The 25402-nt window shown below is 40.9% G+C and overlaps 1 protein-coding gene and 1 long non-coding RNA gene across 14 annotated transcripts in view; one reads left to right on the forward strand and one right to left on the reverse strand.

Moving 5' to 3' along the window:
• The window catches only part of Pan3 (poly(A) specific ribonuclease subunit PAN3), a 124232-nt gene that overhangs the window by 26788 nt on the left and 72042 nt on the right, over positions 1–25402 (reverse strand). Inside the window, exons 1-2 of one of the 13 annotated variants that reach the window (XM_039089929.2) lie at positions 22026–22217; positions 15574–15689 (exon numbers count right to left, since the gene is read on the reverse strand). The exons of 11 other annotated variants lie outside the window; for them this stretch is intronic. The gene's annotated coding sequence lies outside the window, so the exon portion shown is untranslated. Of the gene's footprint in view, positions 1–15573; positions 15690–22025; positions 22218–25402 lie in introns of those variants that run through there. One more of the 13 variants, XM_063271441.1, reaches the window with a different exon arrangement.
• Positions 1576–10195, forward strand: LOC134481261 (uncharacterized). The gene is made up of 2 exons (XR_010056707.1): positions 1576–1713; positions 3143–10195. It is a non-coding gene; the product is annotated as an uncharacterized LOC134481261 (long non-coding RNA).

The raw sequence follows: 25402 nt of genomic DNA on the forward strand, positions 1-25402 counted from the left end.
AGAAACATCCATTTTAAGTGCAAAGAAAAAAATCTTGTTTTAAAGCAAGTACAAAGGAGTTTCTTATTCTTAACTAAAGTCACTTCCAAATGAAATCAGCAACCGACTTCTCCTTGACAACCTACCCTAAGAATCACCAGAGATTAACAAATTAATTTAATGAAATAATGAAAACTACCAGAACTGAGTCTCTTGAACAGCTCTTTTCCTCAGTCTTAGAATGGTTATTACTGCCCAAATGACACAATTATGCAAATATTATACTAAAAATTCAAATAATAACGACCTACTAAATTCCTTCAATGAAATATGAACAGCAAAATTTCTTGGGGAAAAAGGTTGAGACTATACTAAAATACACGGTGGTGGGTTAAGTACCAAATCTCTAAACAAGTCCTGTCTTGATGCCTGTCTGCAACTCTAGCCATGCACTAACCATCTCCAACTGCTGCAGATCCATGTGCAAGTGCAAGTCACTCAACCACAGCCAACAATGCCACCTGAACAATGGCCTCTACCACAGATGCCATGGAGAAGGGAGAATCAGTATTTTTACCCTTTGGATTATTCCAAGCCAGCTGAGAAAACAAAACCAAGTCATACATAAAAGCATATGATGATTTCCAAAACCCTCAAACAGAAGTTAAACTGACCACCACGTATATAAATGCAGATACCATGCAAATTATTTAAAGCCAGGGGAAGGCAGTCCCAAGTTTAAGGAGGTGGCTTGTTGGAGCAGAGATGAAACAGGGGCTCTAGCTACAAGCAACACGTGGACAGGAGCCGTTTCCTACTTGGGGAATGTCTAAGAATTAGCAAAATACCTTTGGCCAGAGAGCTATTATTAATGGGATATTTTTCAATTTTCTAATGTCTCATAAAACAATCAAGACTCTGCTTTTAGAAAATAAACTGAGCTTAAAACTGAGACGAGACCTCTTGTCTCTGGAGATCACTTTGCACTTCTAAGAGGCTCATCGCAAGGTTGGATCTGAGTCTCTAAGCACCTACAGTCAGAACCTAGATGCAGTGTGTGTCATTTAACCATACAGTACAACATCAACAGCAGAGCCAAGGCACAAACTCAAGCCAACTTCAATATCCCAACCCAGGACCCTACTGCTTCTACTCTTATCAATACTGAGGTAGACCAGAAATGTCAAATGTCAAGAAAACAGAAGAGACTTTAAAAATCTATCATCCCCTGCCCCAAAGGAGAAAAAGAGAAAAGGCTATGAAGTCCAGTCACTGTGCTTTAAGGTGAACCATATTTTATCTCGTTTTTAACCACTCTGGGGCTTTGTTTTTTATCCACCTCTACATTTGAAGTTAGCTACAAGAATCTATAGGAGTACTTAAACTCTACTCACTTAGTTAAAAATATGGGTGGGCCATGTTTGCATAGATTGGCCATAAAGCTAGCTTCTAAGTGTCCCTGAGAGGAAGCTGCTGGAGATCACCAGAGATGAATGAAGTAGTTCGCTGCCTTTCTGTCACAAACAGCAGTATGTGTAACAGTAATCCTGCCCACACTCCCTTCACTGTCTCAAAGAGGACAAGAAGGAGGTTTGTGCCATCTCAGTGGCTTCAGTAATCACTTAGGTTATGTGGGGAGATGTAGCGAAGCTGACGGAGGTCTTGGCTCTCAGTAGGAATAGAGATGAGGAAAGCAGGGCCTGAAGATTAAATCATCATCACAAACACTGCAAGGTGAGTGAGTGGGTGAGTGGGTGGGTGGGTGGGTGGGTGGGTGAGTGAGTGAGTGAGTGAGTGAGTGAGTGAGCGAGCGAGCGGGAAAGCTGCCCATGGCAGACCTTAGACTGTACAGAGTACCAAGACTTCTTTGAACCACTTTGAATTTGGTGAAATTATTTTAATGCAAAGTTGTATACAGGTAAGCTGAGGTAATAGAATTTTTCAAATATACTAAAACTGAAACACAGCGAGCATTAGTACCCACGTGGATATTTACTCAGCTAAAGACAAAACGGATGTACAGTATCTGGGAAAAGCAATGTGTCACTCACACGTTAGTAGAGTATTAAAGAATGGGGTGGAGTTCCCACACAGGTGCATAAACAAAGATGTGTCCATACATGCTTGTTAGTAAGCACAAGGCTAAGTTATAAACAACACAAAGGAATAAAGGATACTATATAAACAAGTGGTTACACACAAGGGGCTGAATTACAATTAACAGACTCTGCCTAACTAAACCCAGGGACAATGATCCAAAGTATGTGCCCTGAGCTAAGCATACACCTATAATTCTAGCTTTAAGGAGGCAGAATCAGGGGGATAATTCCATGTTGGAGTCCAGCTTAATATACAGAGTAAATTCCAGGCTGTCCAGGGTCACAAAAAAAGATGCTGTCTCAAGGACCACTTTATTAAAGGAAAGGGGAAGGGGAATGGGAAAGGAAAAAGGCAAGGCAAGGCAAAAGAAAAGAAAAGAAAAAAGAGGGGAGGGGAGGGGAGGGGAGGGGGAGGGGGAGGGGGAGGGGGAGGGAAGGGAAGAGAGCCTAGTTGAAAATATTTCCCTTCTACAGCGGTAACCATGGAAATCATTTCCCACAAGATTCCGAATCTACCTGATCCAAGAAGTTTCCTACTAATAATGATATAGACACTTATAATAGAAGAATTAAAACATGTACTTTAATACCTCAAATTAACGATGTTCACTATCATAATTTCTGTCTTACTCTTAACATGTATTTTAATACCTCAAATTAACGATGTTCACTACCATCATTTCTGTCTTACCCTTTTTGTCAATCATGATCAGGGTGACATTGTCTATAATTTCAAACTGAGAAATAGAAGTGATGCTATGGATAACCTAACTGCTGTAGAGTGCCTGGAAAATGCCTAACCAGATAGAAGTGAGCAGTAATACAGAGGTAGCCAGTACAGAGATGTAGATGGTCTTTGCTACTTTGAGGGTTCTTCTTGTTCCTACCCCTTATCTCCCCATACCCCCTGGTTTTACCCTCCAACAGTAGACTTAGTGGGTAGAGGAGAAAGACAGGAGATGAGAGAAAAGGAACAGAGGGGAAAGAGATTTTGAATCTAATTTCTTTCCTTTTGTTTCTTCTTTGATCATGGCTACAAACGAACCTCAACCAAATTCCCTAAGGGACCAACAACCACCGCATCTCTCCGGGTCCTAGCATTTATGTACCGTCTGAAGAGCTCCCAGAATTCCAAGTATCACACAACCACAGAAATTTTCTGCAGATCGGAAAACACACCATGCTTCTGCTAGAACATGAGGCGAATCACGGTCAGCTGCTGTGGACCATCCGAACCATCCCCACACCCCAACATAAAAGTACATTCTTATGATATTTCTGTGTTTTTTAAGAAACCAAATTCCAGAAATCTCAAAATGTCACTACATCTCCCCCCTGCTGTTTTTAAGACATTAACTGTGCTGTGTATAGTGGGAAAGTATAAACAGAGACATCTTCAATGAAATAAATGCTTTATGGTCAGCGGCCAAGGTCTTCAGAAGATCTCTAACTGTTAACAGTTTTGATGGTTCCCACAGCTTTGGGTCTCCTGTGGAAATATAACGAAACCCTCACCCCCAACACAAAACCATGCTGGCTTCCACTCTAATGCTAACATATCCTTACAGCACACAGGCTGACTTAATTCTATAGTTTTTTTTTCTATAACCCAGTGTTTCTTAGCTGCTGTTGATCCTTTCTCATTAACATTCTGAAAATTTAAAGTTAGAGCACTACTGATTAGAATCTCTGCAGTTTTTTATTTTCCCTCTTTGTCTTATAAGCATTTCCTGTAAGCATTTCCTTTAAGGTGGGATTAGATCCTTCTACAACTGCCTGTCCTGAAGGACTGTGTGGTACAATGCTAATATATTTTACATAATATGCAAAAAATGATTTCAATTTATTAGAGACATATGCAGAGGCTTCATCAGTTTTAATTTGTGAGGTTTTCCCCACGATAACCATTACTTAGTGTAAAGATGTAATTATAGAATCAGCCTTTTCAGAATTTAAAATTTAAAATCCTGATTATGTATCAAAGGCATGGTGTTTAAACTTTAGTTTTCCAAATTCTGAAAAATGAAACACATCCATTTGCCGGATTTTTTTGGGTATCTTTAGGGTTAACTTCAGTGTATAACGAGGCTTAATTTTTCTTAGCTTGTCTCCAAGTAACAGAAAAAACTTTTTTTAAGCTTCAGCTGTTTGCATGTTTTTCATGAAACTCTGATGATTCCAATATATTTCCTATCAACAACTGGTTCATTTCATTTCCTGTGGTAATGAACCTAGCAGACCTGTGTGTGAACAAATTTGGTTGATATATAATGGCTAATTTTTTTTTCCCCCCGGAGCTTGGGACCGAACCCAGGGTCTTGCGCTTCCTAGGCAAGCGCTCTACCACTGAGCTAAATCCCCAACCCCATAATGGATAATTTTTAATCCTGATTGTTGCATTTGTATTTAAAAAAAGGTTAATCCTGAATTATTAGGAATAAATCCAGCAGTTTCTATATGCAGAATAACCTTTCTGCATATTGAGAGTCAGTAATTATATTAAGAGGTTCAGGAAAATCTAAGAAATCCATATAGCTGTGATTTTTTTTTTTCTAATTGAGGCATATAGGCTTTGAATTACTTTACTCATACGGTCTGACTTATAGCCTGCCATTTCCAACTTATTAGCATCAGTAGAGAACGTAGATGCTTCAGAGCTGGTGTTTCTCCCACAATGTGTGGAGAATACTGTGATGATCTGAAGACGCTTGCTGGCTTAGGCTGTCTGCTGTTGATGTCTCCTAAACAGCTACAAACTCTTCACCAACCTCCACAGGTTACCAACAATGACAGAGTGTCTGCATCAGTTTACAACTTCTGCTGAGTTTTTTCCTGAAAACTCATGTCGTCTTATTCTTCCTTTTAGGATTAAATCTGTTCTACTAGAGTTAACTCTCTGCACTTCAGCCACTAACCATCTTGGACTTATTAGGTTGAAAACTTGCAATATTTAAAACAAATTACTTAACACTTTGAGTAGTTAACCCAATAATAGGCCATAGCCAATTAACATCTCCCATTAATTTTTGAAAATCATTAAGAATTTGCAACTCATCTCTTCTGATCTGTGCCTTTTGTGATTGAATGATTTTGCTGTTGTTGACTTATTTCATAAACCTAATAGTTAATCAAATCTCTTTACTGTAGTTTCTCAGGAGCAATCTATAACTCGCAGCACGACAGAATTGTCTGTGTTTCCTTAAACATTTTCTCTAAAGTATCTGCATGTGAATTAGCCCCCCCCCCAAAATCCATATAATAAAAAAATGGATACAAGAAATTGCCTACAAATTATTTCCAGCAGTTGTTGCACAAGATATCAACATAAAATTGGACTCACTAACATTCCTTGTTAAAGAACTTTTGACTGATATCTTTTTATAGGCATTCAGAAAACAATTTTTATCTTGCTCATACAATGGGTTACTAAAAACCAGTCTTTTCAATCAATTACTAAGATAAGCCATGCCTTAGATAATGAAGAAAGGACAGGAACTCCAGGCTATAACAAACCCATTAGTTAGACTACTCTACTCATAGCTCTTAAATCTGTTTATAATCTCAAATTTTCTGATTCCTTATATTATAACGAATATTGGAGAGTTCCAAGAACTGACAGACTCTTCTATATGCTGACCCTCCAGCTGCTCAAGTGCTTGCTTTTTTAGTTTTTTGTTTGTTCGATGGTTAAGGGCCACTGCTTTACCCTTAAAGGCCGCTGGTCAACCATTTTAAGGGTAGAGCCATTGATACTTCAGCAGTGCATCCCCTACCCCCATAAATTTGGAAACTCAATTCCTGTTATGCCCTGTATTTGGACAATTGGCACAGTCTGGGGTTGTTTCTGGCGACACACATCAAGACCTTCTCCACAAGCATCTACCATTTCTGCACTTATTTCATTATGGGCTGTTTCTGGGACTGCAGGATTATTAATCTGAATATCCCACAGTTGTAAAAAAAAAAAAAAAATCCCTTCCCTTCCCTACCAATGGATGGGTGTGTCAGCCACATAAGGCTTCCCTTCCCTACCAATGGATGGGTGTGTCAGCCACATAAGGCCTTCCCTTCCCTATCTGACCTTCCAATCCTACACATTTACCCATCATACACTTTGATTTACCTGAGATAACTTTCCAATTCCTAGAAACTAGGTATAAACATTTTGAAGTGGGAATTCAGAATTCCAAATATTTTTGTACAATGATAGATACATCATCTCCTGGAGTCATCAAACTTTCTACTGCAATACAATTTACCTCCAGTTTTAATTTTGACCTCTGGGAATTAAAAACTGTTTTTCAATTCTTCCAAACCCTCCATTTTTCCTACTGGAGCAGCTTTGCCTTTGATGTGGGGAAACAGTCACATCTGAGCAATCCTAATCACCGCTTTAAATGGCATCTCTTTTTACACAGGCTATAATTTTAATTTCTCCTTTGAAATACTCATCTATAATTTTGGATGTACAATGAGTCCTTGGGATGTCAATTGGTTCCTTCCTAAGGTCACCGCTACTGTTCCTAAGAGGAAAGGGTCATAAATTCTAGCAATTATTTTATAACACTTGAATTTTGGGGAGTAAGACGTTTATTTGTGGTCAAGTCTAGAGCAGCTCTGCCTATAGCAGTTTTTTAATCTGCATGTCATTCCTGGGCTGAAACTGCTAGTAATTTTGCTGCAGGGCTCCAAGCTAGGCCCCCAAGGCATTTCCCAATGGTAAGAAATGACCTTGAATGTTTCTCTTGGATCTAAACTTCTGATCCACCACAGCTTTCCTCACACTGCTCACCAAACCCCACTACTCAACAAGCAGACGGAGGATTCCAAGTCAAGGCTGGCTTGTGCCACACACCAAGATCCGGTTTCAGAAATCAAAAACTAACAGAACTAAAAATGCACAAAATTCACGAAAACTCACTGATACAAGGTACCCCAGAGAAGAGCATACAGAGTTAAAAACAAACAAAAAAACCAAGCAAACAGAAAACAACTCACTACTAAAACAAAGCACACAAAAGTGACAATATTAGTTCTTGGAACAGAGCAAGCAGGTCTCTTAAGATTAAAATCAGTATGAGCATTAAAGAAGCAGCTCTCAGCAGGTAAACTAAAGCAGATCAAAACCCAGAAAAGGTGCTGAGGAGACCAGCGAAAAATAAAGCTGGAGAGCACAAAAGCTTGATTAGAGGCACAGAACCAACGGGAGTACAAGTTCCAGGAGAACAGGTTTGGAGAGGCAACAGTCAATCAGAGAAAACAACAAAACAAAACAAAAACTCACCTCTTCAATAAATTCTGAGAGCAAGGGCTCTGAACAGAAAAGAACAAATCTTTTCTAACTATTATACAATACTGTGATGGACAAAACCAAAGCATACTGGGAAAACAAATCATCTAAGAGCAATATGGGGAGAGAAAGAAGGGGGGGGGGGAGAACACAGGTGGGTTGGGGCAGTATATGAGCATGGAGGCCTCGACCTGACCTGGAAGCATGCCAGGACACTAGGGTAAGGAACAAAGGGAAATCATCTCTAAAATAGGACTGGGGGTTGCGGGGTAGAGACAGTTTTAGGACTCATTACTGGAATTTCTGTGGTGAAAAACAATTAAAACAATCAATTTTTTTCGTTAAGAAAAAAATTCAGGGCTGGAGAGATGGCTCAGAGGTTAAGAACACTGACTCCTCTTCCAGAGGTCCTGAGTTCAATTCCCAGCAACCACATGGTGGCTCACAGCCATCTGTAATGGGATCTGATGCCTTCTTCTGGTGTGTCTGAAGACAGTGACAGTGTATTTTCATATAAAATAAATAAATCTAAAAAGACAAAAACAAAAACAAGAAAAAACTCATTTGCTGAAAGTCCTGGAATATAAAATAGCCTAGATTTTTTTCTTTTAAAGTCCGATACAGTTTAAAGCACAAATGTACTTAAAATTCTAAAAAGCTAGAATACTGAAAAGGAGAGGGCAGCTAAGAACCATTAAAAACTCTTGCATGAAGCTCAACAGGTGACTGCCTAGTGAGTACAAATCCTGGGTTCCACTCCCCAGCACTGAAAAGGAGGTGGGGAAATAGCTTGTACTTCTACTTAGGGAGGCACGCAAATTACAGTCCTTAGTTTGAGCACCACACAGCACTGCAGGAAGTCAGGTAAGATGAGGGCATATACCTGTAATGCAAATACTCAGAGGGGCAGAAGCAGGAGGATCGCAAGCCAGAGGCCAGTTTAGGCTACACAGAGAGCCTACCTTGGGGGAAGAGTAATAAAACAGAAACAAAATGCATCATGTTTAGTACTTCTTTCATACCATATGCAAAATGGCTTTTAAAATCCTAAAAATAGCTAAACCCATGAAACTGTAGAGCGAACACAGGGGTAAGCCCCTGTGCACTTCAGTTGAGCAATAGCCCTACCATCTATGGCACAAACAATAAAAAAAGACATTTAAATGTTCAAAATGAGGCGAATAAGAACTGAACCACTTGTGTGTTTTATAGGGAGGGATCACGGTGGGCACACTGCAGCTTAGTCTGTCTGAGAAGGCTTAGAGCACACAACAAAAGCAAGTAAAATAAACAACTAATTTACAATGTGACCAGAGATTTCTTCAGAGACAACATACAAATGTCAACCAATCACATGCAAAGAAACACAGTATCAATAGGGACATGAACATCCAGACCCACAGTGACATGCTGTATCGTTCCCTAGAATGCTTGTGGTCAAGAGGACAGCAACAAAAGCTGTTAGTGAGGAAGGGAGAAAACAGAGGTTTTCTTCCTTCTGGTAGAAATGTAAAATTGTGTAACAATTTTTCTACTTGTTAAAGTTTCCATATGTCTTGGAATCCCACATTACGTCTATTTTCCAGTAGCAGGAAGAACACACATCCACACAAACACCTGTATATGAATGCCCAGAGCACACACATGATCATCGCCACTGTTGAAAATTGGAAACAACCCAAATGTCTACCAACTGAAAAATGGCTCTGTGAAACATGGTACTTCGGGGACTGTAATGAACACAAACCCACACTACTATGGGAACCAGACACCTTTAAGGGAAAGTGGCCAGACACATGACAGAGCTCCAGTTCTAAGGACCACCACTCTAAGTTGTGGAAAAGTGAAAAGCACAGACTACAAAAGGCACACACACACTCCTTAGCTCATGGTTACACCTGCCCCTCTAGGAAATACACCAAAGTCAAGTGGGCCACCTATACCCTTAATGGTCCAGTCTCACAATAATTGTGTAAACTACAGATAAGCAAAATACTTAATACTCAGATCAGTCCAATAGCCCAGCTGAAGGAGGCTGGGGAGCAATGAAAGAAAACACACACAAAAGCCACCTCATTTACATGAACTAGGAATAAAAACTAAGATAAGCATAAACTTACATACAAGTGAGTAGACTTTGGAAAAGTAATTAAATTCGGATAGACAAGATAATTCGAACAAAGCATAGTATCTATACTTATCTGCTAATCAGATGACAATTCTACCTAAATGAACCTAAAAAATATGACTCTAGTTCAGCAAAAGTAACAAGAATTATTTTTTAAAAATTGCCCAAGCTAAGCTAATATATCTGTGGGAAAGTATGCATTGAGAAAGCCAGAAAACAACACTTAAGAAACACAAACAAAACAGGAAGTTAGAAAAAGAAAACAAATGGGGGAGGGCTATGTGCACTGCTGTTTTGCCTGCATGTAAGTCTGTGTGAGGTGTCGGACCCTCTGGAACTGGAGTTTCAGGCAGTTGTGAGCTGCCATGTGGGTGTTAGGAACTGAACCTAGGTCCTCTGGAAGAGCAGGCAGTATTTTTAACCACTGAACTATTTGTCTAACCCCACGAAAAATAGAAGTTATTACATCAGTAATAGTAAAAGGTAATCAACATTGTAGTCCTCAAGATGTTCTAGAATTTTGTAGAAGTCATCAAGACAACAGGGCTGTTCTTGTAGTGGACCTGGGTTCAGTTCTGAGCAACCACATGGTAGCTCACAACCACCTGTAACTCTATTTCTAGGGGACTCCATGGGCACTGCTCAAATACAGTACACACACACACACACACACACACACACACACACACACACGCAAAATACTTAAAATTAGTGAATACATAAAATTAGTTAAATGTACCTTAAAAAAAAAAAGGACCCAGGGCACTAAAAAGGAGCTGAAATACACATAAAAAAACAAATATTAAAAAGGTGATAAAAATAGGCTGCAGAAATGGCTCAACAGGGTTGGGGATTTAGCTCAGTGGTAGAGCGCTTGCCTAGCAAGCGCAAGGCCCTGGGTTCGGTCCCCAGCTCCGAAAAAAAAAGGGGGGGGGGGAGAGGAAATGGCTCAACAATTAAGAACCCTGCCTGTTCTTCCAGGACCTACGTTCAATTCTCAGTACTCACAGCACAGCTAACAACCATATTAACACCAGCTTTTGAAGCATTCTGGCCTCTGTGGGTTACTGCATGCACACTGGGAAACACTCTTACAAGAAACAAAGGGGAAAAAGGGCGATAATGTGACTAAGTAATCCGATGTGACAACTTGGAGGCACTGTTAGGTGACCCAGGAAATAAAAGGTACTACCAGATGGTTACTTGAAGAAACAACAAAGTAATTGCCTGTCATTCTCCTCAATTTCAGGAGTTTACTCAGGAAATTACTCAGGAGATACTCAGAAGTTTGAAACGAATGGGAAAGACTTTGATACTATTTTAAAAAGTGTGTGTGTGTGTGTGTATGTGTGAGTGTATGTGTGTACAAAAAAATTACAAATGTCAAAAAAGATGTTAACTAAAAAAGAAAACTGTTTACAACACTATTAAAAGAGTTAGTCCCCAAGGGCATAGTTCTCAAAACTCATTAGGGGATACTAAGTGCTGGGCATGGTGGCCACTTCTAATCCCAGCACTGAGGAGGAAGTAGCAGTCAGATTTCTGTACTAATGGACCAGCCAGGGAGAAAGAGTGAGTTCTAGAACAGCCACCACTACATACTGAGACTCTGTCTCAAAGAACACAAAACAACCAGTAAAAAATGAACAAGTTGTATGTATGTATATCTGCATGCATGTATGTAAACCAAATCCCTCAAATACAAAGGTATTTTTACTAATAAAGGGATGGATTACATTGACCTTTTTGTGTCTTCCTCTATCACTCACTGAATTTTATTTTTTAATTTAATTATGGGGAGTGGGGGTGGGAGAGGGGACAGACAGTCATACAGACTGCATTTGTATGCAAGTTCCTATGGGGGCCTGAAGGAGTGTCGGATTACTTCAAGTTGGAGTTACAGGAGGTCATGAGCCACCAGATGTAGGTCCTCTGAAAAGAGCAAGCAAGTGCTCTTAACTACTGAGCTAGCTAACAGCTCCACCTAGTTTCTTGGGGCAGGAAATCAACTCAGTAAGACTGGCTGACCTTAGAAAAAGAAATGGAGAGACAGAATTCTCTTCCAGACAGACAGTGTTGTTATAAAGAGGGTTCTCTTCACTTCTTGGAAACTTCAACAACTTAAGCCTATAGATGCCAGCCCTCCTTGTCAACACAAGACAAGCTAGGAAGCTGTAGAGAATGCAGAGAAATCTTCTGATTCCTAAAATAGACATTTAAAAGTAGAAGATCAGACACACACTGGGAACTCCTCAGGTTGCTGCTTGTAAGTAAAGCTGCTTTACAATATAACCCTTAAAGTCTTCAGTAAATTTAGTGACAAAAACCAGCATGATTGAGTCCAAGACAGTTCTCACACATCCAGAAAGTCACTAGACTGCATACTAATAGCTAAGATTAATCACTGTGTTGCACAATCAATTATAAGAGAAAAAGACACAGCGAGACTCTAAAGGAATTAATGATGTATCATGGTGGGGTCCACCAATATACTCTGCCCCCAGCTATGTGTGCAATTTACACACAAGGAGAAGCCTACGAAGTCTTGTTGCCCAAGGTTTACTATGGGCTGGTAGGTACCACAGGTGATGTTCTAGCATCTAGAATTGTAAAGTCTGAAAAAAACAGACTATGTAGCAAACACCACTGCAGAAGAGCTTTTTAGCAAAAACTAACCAGTTGGAGAAGACTGAAAGCTTTCAAGGTTCTACTTTACAGATCCTAGCTGGGCAGCAAGCTTACAAGCAAGCCTGTAGGAACTGCACTGTGAGCTTGACTTCTGCACATGTACTACAAACTGTCTCCAGGATGGCTACCATTCGAGGTGCACCACTCTGCTCTCCAATGATTAGTACAGAAAAACGAAGAGCCTTCCTGTCAGAATACATCTCTCAGAAAATACGGAAGAGAAAAAAGTTTTGTTTTTCCAGTCAGGGTTTCCCTGTATATTCTTGGCTGTTCTGGAACTTGTAGATCCTGCTGACCTCAAACTCACAGAGACCCGCACCCTAACCTCCACTCCCGTTTTTGTCTCCTGGGTGTTGAGATTAAAGCATCACAAGATCCTGAGTTTGAGGCAGAGTACTGTTCCTCCTACCCCCCTCCAATCCCGCAACCTCCCCAAACAGGCTATAGACATACATGCTGATTATAAAAGGTAGCCCTGGGGTTAAACAGAGAGACTGTGGTTAGGAGCGCCTGCTGCTCTTCAAAGCACCCACACTAGGTGGGGCTCACAACTACACGTAACTCAAGCTCCAAGAGATGCAGAGCTGTCTTCTGGCCTCAGGGAATGTTAATGCGCGTGCACACACACACACACACACACACACACGCACGCACGCACGCACGCACGCACGCACGCACGCACGCACGCACACACACACACGCACACGCACAATTCATTCACACAGACACATACATATAACAGTATTTTTTTTAATATTTAAAAGGATAATAGTAGCATAAAATATGAAGGGCCCTGAACCCAGACTCACATCAGAAATGGGGAACGGGGAGTTTTAAAAGTAATAACGACCTAGTTAATAGATAAAACTGTCTTATTGCCTGACAATTTGAGTCGAAGCAATGTCAAGTAAACAATACAGTTATTTGAAATTGAAAACACAGAAAGTTGTTGAGAAGACTTGAACTTAAATACTTAAAAAAAAAAAAAAAAACAACAGATTTCTTAGTATCATTATGTTCCGAGAGATGGATTCATTATGTACCCAAGGATGGCCTTGAACTCTCTTTGCAGCATAGGCTGGGCTTGAACTGACATCAGCCCTCCCACCTCATGCACTTTTAATACTCATTCTTTGCATAACCTTGATCATGTTTGTTTTGGCCTAGTAATATCAGAAAAAACTTAAAATTTCTAAATTTAGAAATCCTTGAAGTCAATTAATAGACAACCCCTTTGAGTTGCCAATTAATGCAAGAATACTGTTTATAGACTATGAGAATCTAATTCACTGAAGAGAGTGCTTTTAAAATTCCAATTTTAAGCTAAAAGTAGGGGAAGCTCCCCCACTCCTTACACACTTCTCAGCTAGTACTGAGCACAGTTCAGGTTTTTACTATTAGTAATGACAGAAATGAACTCACTGTGACTTACACTGTCCAATTTAACCTACATCTAGATCCTTAGAGACTCTGCAAAGTTATAGGACAAGAAGGAAATGCCATAGAACGCAAGAGCGCTGTCGAATTTCACAGGCTATCCCAAGAGACTGAAGCACAGCAGACCCACCTCCCACATTCACCTCCACCAGAGCCTGGCCTCTGCAGTGAGCTCCTTCGTTACATGGTTGGTCCTAAGGCTTAGGTGCTGGGAACCTAGTTTGTGCTTCAGACAAGAAGGATTCAGGAGGGTTTAAAATTACAAGGGTTTCTGGAGAATCTAAGCAATGGGGATACATTTAGATCTTTCCTCACCAAAATATATGAACTATCCCCACACTGCATAACATTAATTGATGAGCTACATTTTACGTTTTTTAAAAAAAAGGAGAAAGAAACAGAGAGGACCTTAGAAACCGGGAATATAATTCCTGATTATGTTTGTGGTCATATTTGTGTCTATGAACCTAATGGTAATACTTCTTCAAGATCTGGCTATGGGTTTTTTAGGGGGCTTACTAAACATTACATTATAATAATTTTGGTATTTTATTTAAAGCTGCAAAAAGGAGTGAGAAAAATAATCATTAAATAGTGAACATAAATGAAGGATTGGGTTAAGCATCCTGTACCACGTGGTTTAAAACTTTTCACTTTTAAGAGTAACTGATTTTATGTATAAGGGTGTTTTGTCTGCATTTGCTATGTGCTCGACATACATGCAGTGCCTGTGGTCGTCAGGAGAGGGCACTAGAATCCCCGGGGTGGAGTTGCAGATGATGGTTAACTGCTCTGTAAGGACTAAGACATCAATCCCGGGTCCTCTGCAAAAGTAGTCAGTGCTCCTCTAACTGCTGAGCCATCTCCAGAACACACGGGCTCTAGTGTGGCTCTAATTACAAGGTAGACTCTGTAACACATCGCCCTGCCACCAAATAACATCAATGGAATGCGTTAGAAAAAGCCATAATAATATTAGACATTGTTCCACCTAAATCATTTTTTTTTTTTGGTTCAATCAAATTCAGGTTTGCAATTTTTAAACCGGCTTAAAGTACAGTGAGTGCCCTCTGGTGCTAATGACAGCCGTGCCGCAGCCAACACCCCCACACTTGCACTGAATGTAACCGAGTCTTCACACTGCCAGGGTAGGCAACACAGCTAGCTTCTAGTCTCAACCAGAAAAGATACTGAGAAGAAATTGACCTACTTACTAGATTTAAAAAAATCCCATGATTCCTATTTTTAAGTCACATTAGCTTTCACGTAACTAAAATTAAGCTCAACCACAGCACATTACATCCTTCAAAATGACAATCCAAAATATCTCAATATACTGTACTGTGCCTAGAAAATTAAAAACAAAGATTTTTCTTTCTGAGGCATTAAAAAACCCTCAGGACAAATTAAAAATCTATTTAATTAAACATATAATTATTCTCATTTCCTTTAAAATTCCTAACACAAAATTTCAAATTTTAAGGTAAAAATGACCTTATTGGTATTTTTGACAATTACTGAAAATCACATGAAACGTCAACCCTAGTCTGGAATGCTTATTCACTGATCTGATAAAACATTTAACCATCACATCACATCCCACTTAACTCCACCAGTTTCAAGCCACGAGTGCATATCCTCCCTTTGCAAAAATTAAATATCCAAGTGCCAAAGCAAGACAGCTTATAATCCGTGTGAAAAAAGGGTAATTAGGAGTTTTGAGCTGCAAATACCCTATGCTGACTGCTCAGGACATACCAATTCCAATTTCTTCATTTTACAGAATTATTCAATGAAGTTTTGTGATAAAATGAAAACAGAGTCAATAAGAATATTGATTAATTGCCAGAATTGATTCCTTCACAAACCCTGTTTTCACAACAGCAACCCCTTATCATTAGGGGAATTAAAAGTTGCTGAACTCAGCAATCCCTCCAGTTAAACACACAGACCCCTCAGAGCTGTCCAACGCTGCCCAAACTATCCATCCTTTAGTCGAATCAGTCAGTTTCATGAATTGTAGGATTTATCTTCAAGTCCAGTGCTGACTCAGAGGGTAGCTTGTTCCCTAGAGAAAACAACCAACAAAAATCAGAACAGCTACTGCTCATAGGCTCCTTCAACACCCAAGTGGAAAGGACATACTTATGGGGTCCAAATAAAATTAAAAAATAAGAAAAGAAGAGAGAGAGAGAGACAGACAGAGACAGAGATCAACCTCCTTTCAACTGCAGGAGTCAATAATCGAGGGCGTCTATATGCCATGGCAAGTGCTTGAAGCGCGTTCACTCCATTACAGCAAGGGCATTAAATAAATAGCCAAGGTTCATACAGAAATCGAGCACACAGAGCCACCTGGGTCCTGAGAGAGAAGGCACTTACTACAAAGGCTAAGTCTTGTTGGGTTATCTTTGGACGCTGCCTTAGGATAGGAAGGTAGAGAACAGGACTCTGTCCACCCACTCGGAAGCAGTGGGACACCCAGGGCAGCTTTGCTTCAGGTGCTCCTTAAGCACAAGGCTCTACTCTGCAGCTCATCGCTCTCACTCAAGCTGTAAGAGAGTTAACAGGCACTCTTCACGATTCTAACACTGTGACCTGTCTTCCTCGGTATGTCTAAAACACAAAGGAGGAAGGGTCTACAGGCAAAGTCCTTGAGCTTCAGAATACAGCTCCACAGGGCAAGGCAGCCTTTCCATTCCAACGGTTAGCTGTGGTTATTACATTACTATGCTACTGTAAGGGAGTCATGCGGGGAAAAAGCACAGCCAAAAATGTAAAGAACCCCAACAGCTCAAACTAATTCCAAAACACTGAAATGACCAGAGAGAATCATAAAATTGACCAACACAAATTTTCATTTATTATGTTGTGTGTGGCAGGGGGGTACTGTCTACATGTATGTCTGGGCACCATATGTGTGCTTAGGGGCCAGAAGCCAGAACCCTCAGAGGCCAGAAGAGGGTTACAGAATCCCTGGAACTGGAGTTCAAAGCGGTTGTGAGCCACCAGAGTAGTGGGATTAGAATTCATGTCCTTTGGAAAAGAGGCAATTGCTCTTAACCGATGAGTCACCTCTACAGGCCATAACTTTTCACTTTTAAAAGCTTTATCAGCGTTAATAGGTAATCAAGTATGTAAACGGACATTAACTAAAGAACTGTCCTCATCTCCATGCCAGTCTCAGTGCCTTATTGCTAGTTAGTAGCAGAAGATCCACTAGGGACTGTCCTGAAAGCTGTACTCAATAACACAGGCACCTGGCCCCTGAGCCAACTTCTTTTTCAGTATTTGGCTGAGTCATCATTTTCCCAACTGGGGATGGGTATGGAAATGTCTAACGCGCTACGAGACCTTTGAACCAATAAATGGTATCTGTCATGTACGATCCTTGGGAAAATGACTTGTCATTCTCCTAGTCTGTGATTCAAATGAGGAAGCTCTCCTGTGAAGTGCCCTCACAGAGTATGGTAATGTCCCTCCTTATGGGGGGGAGGGGAAGAGCTTTCTTTGTCAGTGGTTTTTAGTTCTCACAGGCTTGTAAGTGCTTCAGGACTCCCAGCCAGTGCTCAATTTAAATTTTATTTTCTCACTATTTATTACATTAGCAAAACCTAAATGCAGGCCATGATTATTTTGCATTTGTCTCTTAAAATCCTGACACCAGTATAACCTGTGCTGAGCTGGGGACTTCTCATGCAGACCACAAATGCTCAGAGGCTCGCTCTTGTCAACCTTCTATCTTACATGCACACGGCTACAACTGTAAGGTAATACTGTGCAGTAACCTTTATCTGAATGTACACATACTCAGAATAGGAAAACACAACTCATCCACAGACCTGTGATGTGTATATGTTAACCACATGTCAACACAGAAAGGGAGACTGAGGCATTTCCAGAGCAAATGCTCTCTCACCCACAATCTCAAGCTCCTATTTAACAGAACCCTGGCCTTATCCTTCTCAGTAACCATGGGAGTGAGTGCAATAACTCTGACCCTGTAAATGCCAATTCTGTCTAACTTCCGCTCCTGAGGCTACATACAGACTTCATGAGAGCTCTGCTTGAAAACCATTCTGAGCTCTCAGAGCAATTTTGACTCCCAGGTTCCCAAGAGGCAGAGGTACAAGTTATGGCTTTGTTGCCCTCTCCTGCTACAGGAGCTCCAAGGTTCCTTCTTAACTCCCCATCTCAGTGCTGAGACTTCAGGGGTTTCAAATATAACGTGTGCAACTTTGAAGAATTAAAGGCACAGCTGTTAAAGATCTACAAGAGAGGTGATTATGGACTCTTTGCTCCCATATCGCACAGCCTTTTTTAAAAATATCAACTGCAAAGATAATCAAAAAGAAAAGCCACAGATACTGTCGAAATGAACTATCCATATGAACTGAATACTGACTGGTTAGAACTTAGCTAATGAAATATCAGCAAAATAAGAATGTACACGATGAAAGTTTAACTTGGGAGCAAAGAAAGAGAGAGAAAGAAGAAAAGAAAGACAAAGGACAGACAGACAACAAGCAGTCCGACTTCGCCTTGGGTATGCCTAAGAATTTGGAACTCTCCATGATCAGCACTTAAGGGTAATGCTATTGCAAACAGCCCAGCCTATAGGCCAGGACCATGCCTAAGCTAGAACTGTCTTAACAAGTCCTCATGTATATCAGACTATGGATTTCCTTTTGTTTTTTGAAAGTTCACTGACTAGGTAAAACATTTTAAATTTAGTTAAACAGAAAAAAAAGTTCGTAATTTCTCCAGTATATGGGTTCTTTTGTCATGGTTGTTTTTGAAACAGGTTTTTTCTGTGTAGCCCTGGCTGGCATCCAATTCAGAGCCCTGCCTATCTCTGCCTCAGAAGCAGGCAAATCTCTGTGAGTTTGAGGATAGCCTGGTCAACAGAGCAAGTTCCAGGACAGCCAGAGCTACACAGAGAAACCATGTCTTAAAGAAACAAACAAACAAACAAACCATGGGGAGGGGGGGAGGACAAAACTCACCCATCCTCTACAATTCATCTCAACTATATTTTCTTTTCCATAAAATGTTATTACCTGCACACACTTATAAACCAGTAAAACTCAACTTTCTTCAAGTTTTCTGACATCTTGAACTTTCCCCCTCTAGAATTAAAGGGCTGTCTATGGCCAGGAGTTATGAAAATCTCAACAATACACATAAAAATGAATGTTCCCAATTTGAGGTGTCAGAGTTAGGTCTTAGATGGGGAGAGGGAAGACTGCTTGAGCAGTCATCACAGGTGACTGTGATTCCTATTCTTCAAAGCTCCCTGGAACTTCCAAGGAAGAACAGCCATTGAGCACGATTCAGTGTTTACTAATGGTCTCTGTGTGACTGCAGTAATCGATTAAAATGACAAGTCCCCAGAAGCACTGAACTTTAAAGGATGAAGTAACATAGAAGACGAAAAGACACAACACAACACCACAACAGCAGGTAAGTGGGAAACATTGAGAACTAGAGTAACAGAAACGGTGTTGAGAGAAAAGAGGCATTTAACCTCTATCAATGAAAAGTGGGCACGAGCTCAATAAATAAGAATTTTCTCAAGATTCCTCAAAATGAACATTTATATATTTAGTGTGTATGTGCATGTAAGTGTGGAGGTAAGAGGACAACTTCAACAGTCAACTGTTTACTTCCCGGGGGTCAAACTCAGGTCATCAGACTTGGTACCAAGTTAGCCACGAGGTAAGCAAAGCCCAGAGGAGAGAAAAGTTTTCCTGTCTGAACATACATTCTTCAAGAGCAGACTGCAGGCTCTAGTACAGCCCGTATGATGTAGACACACGGTGACTAAGCTTACTTTGTCAGGAAAGAAAGTGGTCCTCAGTGGCTACTTTCTGGACATTACTAGGGGCAGCTCTGAAGCTGCTGTTTCCCATCTCCACCCTCTTCATAAAGTGCACTGTACACTGGGGCTGGAGCTCACCCAGCTGAGGGAGACACAAGGTGAGCATGAACTCCTTCCTCCTGTACTGCTTCTTCACAGGCATGTTCATTCCCCCTCTAGATCTTCATCGATCCCATCTTTTGTTTCTTAAATTGAGAACTCTCACAGTTTCTCACTGGCGCATGTAACACCTTGCGCTCTGGGTCATTAGTAAGTACATTAGGGATCAACTGAACACATTTCAATGTTCACACTGATTGATACCTTCTACGTGACAGGTGCACAGAAGACAGTGCTCAGAGGGGACCTGAGGGGACACAGCAAAGTGCGGAGATATTTCATCTCACCATTCAGAATGGTAGGGACTTCAAAACTTGTCGATTGGTTCTGGAATTTATATTTTTATACTTTTATACACACATTTGACTAACAGATTGGAAACTAAATATGCTGGAGACTGCTGTAAATTTTCATGAATTTTAGTTTAAAAAATATCTTGTAAAGGTTCTATTACAAGGCAAGTTATATGTTCTGATAGTATAAAAGTATCCCTCATTCAAATTTAAATAAAATGAGTCATAAAGATAGAAGTTTAAACAGTTCTGAGAAGGGAATGAACAAGACAGTCTGGTCAAATACTGAGCCAAAGCGTAAGAGCAGCAAGTGGGGTTTGCAGAGGATCTACAGCAAGGAGCTGACGTAACTAAGGAAGGCGCACACGGGCAAACTGTGCAGAGAAGAGAGACTGGGGGAAGGGAGGGACAGCCAGCACACAGGCTGCACAGGCTGCTGTGAGACTATGGCCTTCACGCTAATGACAACTGGGAAGCCATATTTGATTGTCACTTTGTTAAGTACGTGAAAAGCCAACTGCAAAGGCAAACTAGCTCAGGCACTGAAAGAGTACACGGGGGAGCCATGATGGTTTGCGCTAGGCTGGTGTAATGAAAATGCACACATGTTAACTGTTTGGCAATAATATAGCACGGAGGCAGACAAGATTACTACAGATGCGACATGAAAAAGGCAAAAAAGGAAACTTCAAATTTCTTGTTCTAGCAATTCTCTAAGAGTGCTGTCGATTATTTAAAGGCCAGACAAGAAAAGGCTCTAACTCAGACAAGTTAGAACACACCCTTCACAGTAAGGAGGGGTTTTCACATTGATAAGCTACTTAAAGGAGAAGCTGAGGCAGGAAATACGAACCACTATAGTCTTTGCTAACTATAAATTCTTTATAGCATTACAGAAATTATACAAAAAAAGAACCTCATAATAATCACACACCCAAACCCTGTACTAAGAATATTATTAAAGACAATTAATTATCACGAGGCACAGAAAGTACACGGGGGCAAGAGAAAAGAAGCCCGACTTCCCTCAGTGTTTCGAGACTTAAGATTCCGACCATGGAGCCTGCTATGCTCTTAGGCCCTGGTTCCTCATCAGGACTGACTGCAGAACTGCCCAGAATCCTTTCTAAAACAGTCATGTTGAGATGAACAGGAAACAAATAAGGTGCTAAGGTACTAACTGAGAAACTAAGTTCTTAACATTAGAGTGGGCCCCCATCAAGAGTGAACTAGTTTTTGTTTATTCGTGTGTCTGCTATAACAGAGTGTTTCACTCACTACTACTCAAGAGCTGGCCTGGAGATCACAAACCCACCCCAGCCTTCTGTTGTGGGTTGTCCTGTGCTGTTTATATTTTGATATTAATTCGGCTTCCTCAAGAGAGGTTGCTCCAACAAAAGAGTGGATCACATACGTCGTGTGAACCTTCTCCCCATTTTAACTAGGCCTGTGATTGGGCAGTGGAAGGGAAAGGTGGGGCTGGAGGTTTTAGAGAATAGGGGAAGAGAGGGAGAGAAGAGAAGAAGGCAGAGGAAGAGGAGGTGGAAGAAGGATGGAGCAGAACCAGAGAAGCCCCAAGCGGCAAGCGATCTCACAGCTGGGGACAGAGTAGTGCAGTGGTGAACCTGCCGTCAGGAACACAGCTTACAAACACTGGACCCGAGCTGTGTGTACACAAGCCTGCTGGAATTAGAGACTTACTGCCACACCTTCTGAAGGCTGGGATTACAGCCTTGCACCACCATGCCCAGAAAGAAATTTACTTAGAGAGAGAGAGGGGGGGGGGGGGCAGGCTAACTAAACACTAGAGGGAGAGAGCTTTTAATTGCATAAAAAGGGGGAAATGTTGGTATGCAGCTCCTTGATAAATTTCTTAGAGCCATGTTAGTTTTTATAATATTTCTATTAGGACTTTGTGACAGAACCCTCCCCTAATGAATAAAGATTTCAGGGGACCAATCACTGGACAAGGAGTGGGCAGGACTTCAGGGTGGGGAAGGAGAAGAGGCAGGGAAAGGTGACTTACTTTTGAACAGGGAGAGCTTAGAGAACAATGTAGCTAACAGGAGGCCCCGGCAGAGTTACATTTAATACAGTATATAGTAGTTGCTGTGCCCAGCAACCGTGTTACCTGTGGGTTGTGTGGTGTTTTCCTTCATGCAGTAATTCAGCTGGGTTCCAGAGTGAAAGGTACGGTGGTGAGGCCTGGGCTTGGGAGAAGCGCACCCCAGCAAGCTGTGTGAATTTGGAGGCATGGGGCTGGCATGGCAGTGACCCCATGGGAACTTAGCCAGTCGGGTGCAGATTTTGGAGCTGCCGGTCAGAGTCTGTCTGCCGAGATGAGAGCAAACCAGTCCTGCCTGTGCTCTGCGGGGAGTAGTGGAGGATGGTGCCCCCACCTTGTCCCCCAAATTATTTCATATTAACAGGCCTTTCTAGCACTAATAGTTCGAAGCTGTAGTGCCTAGTTTAAATGATTAAAGTGAAGACAAAAGAATTCTTTACATGATTGCATATAAAACAAACCCTTCCCTCTTTTGGAGGGGGACCTGCTCCCGCTGACTTTAACAACAATTGTACACCAAGGCCAAGTCTATAAACATCTGCTTAAAAGCGTGGACACGAAACTGTCCTCAGGTTCATCATATTACTCAAGAGCTCAGAATCGCTTTTAGTAGTTATACATGAGAAATAAAAACCACTTGAGCTAACTTGAAATTTCCCAAATTTACAACATTTAAAATATTGTGGATGTGCTGATATTTACTTTAATAACTCATTTATTTAATATCATAAAATCTAAGGTTTTGCTGAATAAATCATTTTTCATTACACATACCAGCTTTTTTTGTGTGGGGGAAGAAAATGTATGCACACGTGTATGGGCTGTGTGTACCCATGCAGAGATGTGAGCATCTGGTGCTTTCCTCAGTTGTTCACCACTGTGTATTTTGTGACAGGGTTCTTCTCACTGAACTTGGAACTCATCAAATGGCTAGACAAACTGGGCTGCAAGCCCAAGGACCTTCCTGTCTCTGCTTCCCAGTGCTGGGATTGCAGGAGTATGGAATCATGCCAAGGGTTTAAGGAATGCTAGAAAGCCAAACACAGATGTTAATTTTACCCACTGAGTCCAAACTCAAGCCCAAACGCAAACGTGTTTTATATTTCAAGTGTGTTCTTTTCATAGAAACAAAGACAGAAAACTCACGAGCTCTCACAATGGACAGATTAGGTAGATTTCAGGAAGAAAATGTGTATTGGAAGACCTGAGGAACCAGTATTACCTTTACTCTGATTTTATAACATCCTGAGGTGGCTCTCCTCAAGAAACAGATAAAAAGTTCAAAACACAGGCTGGAGAGATGACTCAGTGGTCAAGAGCACTGACTGCTCTTCCAGAGGTCCTGAGTTCAATTCCCAGCAACCACATGGTGGCTCACAACCATCTGTAAAGAGATTTGATGCCCTCTTCTGGTGTGTCTGAAGACAGCTACAGTGTACTCTTATACAGTAAATAAATAAATAAATCTTTTTTTTAAAAAAAGTTCAAAATACAAAATCTACAACATAAAAAAATACATGCAATCACAGAGTATTTCTCATTTATAGGAGAAAAAAAAGTCGGGCTGGAGAGATGGCTCAGTGGTTAAGAACACCCGACTGTTCTTCCAGAGGTCGTGAGTTCAATTCCCAGCACCCACATGGTGGCTCACAACCATCTGTAAAGAGATCCGATGCCTCTTCTGGTGTGTCTGAAGACAGCTACAGTGTACTTATATATAATAAATAAAATAAATCTTAAAAAAAAAAAAGTCACAACCCCAAGAATGAAGGTACTACAGGAAATGATACACTTGAGAATTATCCCCAAAACTTACACACTTTAGAAGAGATCAAAATGCATAACTTTTATCTAGAGATGACCTTGCTGTTTAGCTAGCTGGCCTGGGACTGGTAATCCTCCTGTGTTAGCCTCCCAGGAGCTGGGTATACAAGCATGAATCAGCAAACTTAGTGCAGAACCAAATGTCTGGGAAGTGAGGGTGGAACTCACTTGCCCAGCAGAATGTAAGGTCCTAGGGTCCGCTCCTTTGGGCAGTGCGGACAAGCAGGTGGTGCAGAGTAGTGTCTAATACAATTTAAAATTAGAATATGAGCATTTAAGAAATGCAGTAGTTACATATTAAACAAGGACAGAAAACTCTACCCATGAATAGCATTTTAATTCAAATTAAGATTTATTTTATCACTGTTAATTTAAGAAGGCCTGTGAGGAGGGGGTGGGTATGCCATGGGTGCACAAGTGGGGTTCAGAGGATAGTTGTAGATGGCTGTTTTCTCCTTCAACCAAGTCAGCCCCAGGTATCAAATTAAGGTTGTCCAGTTTGGCACCCAGCCCCTTTACCTACTGAGCCATCTTGCCAGCCCTGAAATAACTGGACAAAATATAAGTAATTTTGTATTGTTAAGGCACACAAAATCCTGATTCACTACAGAACAATGCTGGATCCAAGAATTTCCAGGGTTTTCGGCATCTGATTACATTCTTATTTTGAAACCCTTTAATAGGCAAATGAACAGCTTTCAATTCATCAATAAATCAAGAACTAAAAAGTATGAAATGAGACCATGAAGATAAACTTTGTTGGGGGCTGGAAACTGCCTCCTCTTCTAGAGGCCAAGATTCAATTCCCAGCAACCACATATGGCTCACAAGCCTCTGTAATGGGATCTGACGTAATGGGCACACATGCAGGCAGAACGCTGTACACATTAATAACTAACTAGATGTCAGGTGTGATGACATGTGACTACTACATGCCAGCATCAGGGAGGGGACAGCAGGAGGACTGTTCCATACCAAGAACCAGCAGGAGGAAAGATCCATACCAAGATCCCTGTGTCTTGTGGGAGAGGAGACGAGGGGATCTTTCACATTTGGGAGCAAATATAAACAAAAACTATAAAACGTTTCATATTAATTAGGCATGACTATCTACGAATCTTCATTATATCATATAAAAAGTGGTATTTCTGGGAAGCATAGGCAGGCAGGTCTCTGTGAGTTTGAGGCCAGCCTGATCTATAAAGCAAGGTCCAAGACAAACAGGGCTACACAGAGAAACCCTGTCTCAAAAACAAACAAACAAACAAATGAAATGAGACAGCACCAAGCCCCCAAAAGTAGGATTTGTTTCCTCACACTTTCTCATAGCTTTGTTAACTTTTCCTAAACAGTAAAAAACAACCAACACAAACAAAAACCTTTCATAGACGGTATGTGAATGTGGACAAAATAGGTACAATTCAATCTGTATCTGGTTTCTTATTAATAACTAGAGAATTTTAAAAGCTGGTTTCTATAACATACTTCTCGATGGTTAAACTGCATCAATGGCGGGCAAGATACATGGATATTAGAAATATTGTCCTATATTGTCCACTCACAGCATAAGCTAACTGACAGTTTTATCAGCCGTGTACTTGTCAGTAACACATGGTGGG

This window comes from Rattus norvegicus, chromosome 12 (genome assembly GCF_036323735.1).
Source record: "Rattus norvegicus strain BN/NHsdMcwi chromosome 12, GRCr8, whole genome shotgun sequence".
Classification (NCBI taxonomy): Eukaryota; Metazoa; Chordata; class Mammalia; order Rodentia; family Muridae; genus Rattus; species Rattus norvegicus.